The sequence below is a fragment of the Coregonus lavaretus genome (assembly GCF_964263955.1).
Source record: "Coregonus lavaretus genome assembly, contig: HAP1_SCAFFOLD_2129, whole genome shotgun sequence".
NCBI lineage: Eukaryota > Metazoa > Chordata > Actinopteri > Salmoniformes > Salmonidae > Coregonus > Coregonus lavaretus.
The window spans coordinates 64,689-70,152 of record NW_028166110.1 but is presented as its reverse complement, the minus strand read 5'-3'; positions in this window follow the sequence as shown (position 1 = coordinate 70,152).

The window sequence follows — 5,464 nt, the reverse complement described above, 5'->3', positions numbered from 1 at the left end:
GAATCCAGAAAAAGGTGACTGATTGTCTATCAGGGCAATGCCTCCATGTACAGGTATATCAATCTGATTGTCTATTAGGGCAGTGCCTCCATGTAAAGGTACATCAAAGCCAAATCTGGCAGGACTGGTGCTCTCTAGCTAACCTACTCCAGGTGCACCATGGGTGTGGTAGAGCCATGTTGACAATGGGGTCCTCCCCAGGGACCAGCTGAAACCATCCCCATTCGGCCCCCAGAGCAGCTTCACAGGACTGGGCTCTCTCTTCCATTCCATGAGTGGTGGGGTGCGGCCAGTACAGTCATGTTGACAATAGGACCCTCCTCCATCCTCCCCAAGGCCCCAGTTGAGTTCACCCGGCCCTCAGAGCAGCAGCCCTAACAAGCAGACGTCACATCAGATCTGTGTTCATCCATCCAGCCAGCCAGCCACCCCAGGCGAGGGGCAGGAGGTAGGACAAAGAGATTCCCGGTCTCCCTGAGCGCCTGCACCTTCTGCCACCCCTCCACAATACTGATCCTCCAGAATCAGAATCAACCTATGGGTCAACTTAGGACGCAGCCCGGACACAGGGAGACTGCGCAGGCATGCTAGCCTCACCAACATGGTCATGATAAAGCTCTGGAATTACAATCTGAAAACAGTTCAAAGATCAGACAGTCAGCAACCACAACAATGACATCTAGAATATGAATGTGGTAATATGTAGTATCCATGTGTTCATTACTAATAAAATATGATGCGGCATTCATGCTCATGTTCTAGCTAGCTAACTCGCTTGTAGCTGCTTTAAGTCGCCGACAAGTTATTCCTTTTTTGTGCACATATGGCGCACGTGCAGGACTTTTATTTTGACATGAGGTAAGCAGAGAGGAAATGGGTCGACAGCAGTCTTTAATAATACGTTCCTTTAGATATTTTGTTTCAAATTCCCCATCATAATGACCAACTGTCCTGCCCACCGGCACAGTAAGTTGATTGAATTGTATTTAATATCTGGCTTCCCGCTGACTGTTTTTGTGCAACCCAATAAAATAGGGAGCAACGCTTGTCTCGAAATGTAGCTAGCTTGTTGCTACCTGGATAGCTACTAAACAATAGCTGGAACGACCTAGCGAACAGACGCGAACTGGCTGAGTCGATTCAGTGGCTAGCTTTGCACTTGGCTAGCTAACAGTAGCTGCTAGGGGTAAGTTATAACCTACATTTGTGTTTTGTTTTTACATACTGGTAACCAAAGTCGTTCAAGGGAATTCGGGACATGGGTGACTAGTTAACGTTAGCTTGGCTCTCTCTGTGTGTTCGTGCCGTGGGAGGAGGGTTTTTTTCATTGGCAGAAAGCAATGGCTAGCTAGTATGCTAACTATTCTAGCTAACTAACTGGCTGAATAAGTTGACGACGGACTGCCTCAAGCTGTCGGGACTAACCCACAACGTTAGACATGGACACAAATGATCTGCTTGGCGTGTTGACACACTGGTGGTTTGTTGTGGCCGAGTATTGATGCTAAACTGGCTGGCATGCTAGTTGGCTATGGCGTCATAGGATTCGGTGCCCTGGACGGTTTTCACGGAAGAATACTGTACCAAGTTAGCTAGCTGAATAAACTAAGTTAGTCTATTCCTAGAAAACATTGAACCGCTGTAGTTTACAACAATTATAGTTTCTGAGGTGGAAGTTGGGAGAGTTTTATTTGGGTGTTTCAGTGAAATGTAAGTGAGGGAGGCCCCACTCTCTCGCTTTCCCAGATGTTTAGTTCATTTCATTCCGATCTCCTTTGCATTATTGTAGCCATTTTCTGTAGCCTGTCAACTATGCGTCTGTCTATCCCTGTTCTCTCCTCTCCGCACAGGCTATACAAACGCCTCACACCGCGTGGCTGCTGCCACTCTAACCTGGTGGTCCCTACGCGCACGACCCACGTGGAGTTCCAGGTCTCCGGCAGCCTCTGGAACTGCCGTTCTGTGGCTAACAAGGCAGAGGTCATCTCAGCCTATGCTACCCGCCAGTCCCTCGACTTCTTGGCGCTGACGGAAACATGGATTACCACTGAAAACACTGCTACTCCTACTGCTCTCTCCTCGTCTGACCATGTGTTCTCGCATACCCCGAGAGCATCTGGTCAGCGGGGTGGTGGCACAGGAATCCTCATCTCTCCCAAGTGGACATTCTCTCTTTTTCCCCTGACCCATCTGTCTATCTCCTCATTTGAATTCCATGCTGTCACAGTCACTAGCCCATTCAAGCTTAACATCCTTATCATTTATCGCCCTCCAGGTTCCCTTGGAGACTTCATCAATGAGCTTGACGCCTTGATAAGTTCCTTTCCTGAGGATGGCTCATCCCTCACAATTCTGGGTGACTTTATCCTCCCTACGTATACCTTTAACTCATTTCTCTCTACCTCCTTCTTTCCACTCCTCTCCTCTTTTGACCTCACCCTCTCACCGTCCCCCCCTACTCACAAGGCAGGCAATACCCTTGACCTCATCTTTACTAGATGCTGTTCCTCTACTAATCTCACTGCAACTCCCCTCCAAGTCTCCGACCACTACTTTGTATCCTTTTCTCTCTCACTGTCCTCCAACACTACTCACTCTGCCCCTACTCAGATGGTAATGCGCCGTCGCAACCTTCGCTCTCTCTCTCCCGCTACTCTCTCCTCTTCCATCCTATCATCTCTTCCCTCTGATCAATCCTTCTCGCTCCAATCTCCTGATTCTGCCTCCTCAACCCTCCTCTCCTCCCTTTCTGCATCCTTTGACTCTCTATGTCCCCTATCCTCCCGGCCGGCTCGGTCCTCCGCTCCTGCTCCATGGCTTGATGACTCATTGCGAGCTCACAGAACAGGGCTCCGGGCAGCCGAGCGGAAATGGAGGAAAACTAGACTCCCTGCGGACCTGGCATCTTTTCACTCCCTCCTCTCTACATTTTCTTCCTCTGTTTCTGCTGCTAAAGCCACTTTCTACCACTCTAAATTCCAAGCATCTGCCTCTAACCCTAGGAAGCTCTTTGCCACCTTCTCCTCCCTGCTGAATCCTCCTCCCCCCTCCTCCCTCTCTGTGGATGACTTCGTCAACCATTTTGAAAAGAAGGTTGACGACATCCGATCCTCGTTTGTTAAGTCAAATGACACTGATGATCCTGCTCACACTGCCCTACCCTATGCTTTGACTTCTTTCTCCCCTCTCTCTCCAGATGAAATCTTGCGACTTGTGACGGCCGGCCGCCCAACAACCTGCCCGCTTGACCCTATCTCCTCCTCTCTTCTCCAGACCATTTCCGGAGACCTTCTCCCTTACCTCACCTCGCTCATCAACTCATCCTTGACCGCTGGCTATGTCCCTTCCGTCTTCAAGAGAGCGAGAGTTGCACCCCTTCTCAAAAAACCTACACTCGATCCCTCCGATGTCAACAACTACAGACCAGTATCCCTTCTTTCTTTTCTCTCCAAAACTCTTGAGTGTGCCGTCTTTAGCCAACTCTCTTGCTATCTCTCTCAGAATTACCTTCTTGATCCAAACCAGTCAGGTTTCAAGACTGGTCATTCAACTGAGACTGCTCTTCTCTGTGTCACGGTGGCTCTCCGCACTGCTAAAGCTAACTCTCTCTCCTCTGCTCTTGTCCTTCTAGACCTATCTGCTGCCTTTGATACTGTGAACCATCAGATCCTCCTCTCCACCCTCTCCGAGTTGGGCATCTCCGGCGCGGCTCACTCTTGGATTGCGTCCTACCTCACAGGTCGCTCCTACCAAGTGGCGTGGCTAGAATCGGTCTCCGCACCACGTGCTCTCACCACTGGTGTCCCCCAGAGCTCAGTTCTAGGCACTCTCCTATTCTCGCTATACACCAAGTCACATATCCTCACATGGCCTCTCCTATCATTGCTACGCAGACGACACACAACTAATCTTCTCCTTTCCCCCTTCTGATAACCAGGTGGCGAATCACATCTCTGCATGTCTGGCAGACATATCAGTGTGGATGACGGATCACCACCTCAAGCTGAACCTCGGCAAGACGGAGCTGCTCTTCCTCCCGGGGAAGGACTGCCCGTTCCATGATCTCGCCATCACTGTTGACAACTCCGTTGTGTCCTCCTCCCAGAGTGCAAAGAGCCTTGGCGTGACCCTGGACAACACCCTGTCGTTCTCCGCTAACATCAAGGCAGTGACCCGATCCTGTAGGTTCATGCTCTACAACATTCGGAGAGTACGACCCTGCCTTACACAGGAAGCGGCACAGGTCCTAATCCAGGCACTTGTCATCTCCCGTCTGGATTACTGCAACTCACTGTTGGCTGGGCTCCCTGCCTGTGCCATTAAACCCCTACAACTCATCCAGAATGCCGCAGCCAGTCTGGTGTTCAACCTTCCCAAGTTCTCTCACGTCACCCCGCTCCTCCGCACACTCTCGCATCTGCTACAAGACCATGGTGCTTGCCTACGGAGCCGTGAGGGGAACGGCACCTCCGTACCTTCAGGCTCTGATCAGTCCCTACACCCAAACGAGGGCATTGCGTTCATCCACCTCTGGTCTGCTGGCCCCCCTACCTCTGCGGAAGCACAGTTCCCGCTCAGCCCAGTCAAAACTGTTCGCTGCTCTGGCACCCCAATGGTGGAACAAGCTCCCTCACGATGCCAGGTCAGCGGAGTCACTCACCACCTTCCGGAGACACTTGAAACCCGACCTCTTTAAGGAATACCTGGGATAGGATAAAGTAATCATTCTACCCCCCCTTACCCCACCCCCCCAAAAAAAAAAATATAAAAAGAAATAACATATTGTAAAGTGGTTATCCCACTGGCTATAAGGTGAATGCACCAATTTGTAAGTCGCTCTGGATAAGAGCGTCTGCTAAATGACGTAAATGTAATGTAGATGATATCGATTCACCAACTACATTTACATTACCAGGAATTTGTCCTGCTGAAAATGGTGCTGACCACAAACAGACAATACAGACAGAATATATAGACAAAGTACTGTCCTCCTCCCTCTGGTCCTCCCCCTGTTCTCCACCCTCTGGTCCTCCTCCCCATGTCCTCCACCCTCTGGTCCTCCTCCCCCTGTCCTCCACCCTCTGGTCCTCCCCCTGTACATGTCAGGGGCTGACAAGGGGATGCTACCAATAAAATCTAATGAAGACATAGGGGTTGAAACATTGACGACAAAGCACCTGGGGGAATAGGCGGGCAGAGCAATTCTGATATTTTGCCCAATTATTAGCAAAAGATCTAATCCGATTGGTCAAGATATCAGAATTGGGCTGCCTGTGTAAACACAGCCTTAGAGACTTTGTTGACCTTTTTTTAGAACATATTCTTTCATCCCGTAAGCATCTGCTTAAAAACACGGCATGTGAGATCTGCTTAAAAACAGGGCATGTGAGAACAGTATGTCATCTTTTCAAATGGCAGGAAGCAAACACAGCAACATGACTCTAAAACATACCAGACGGGTGGG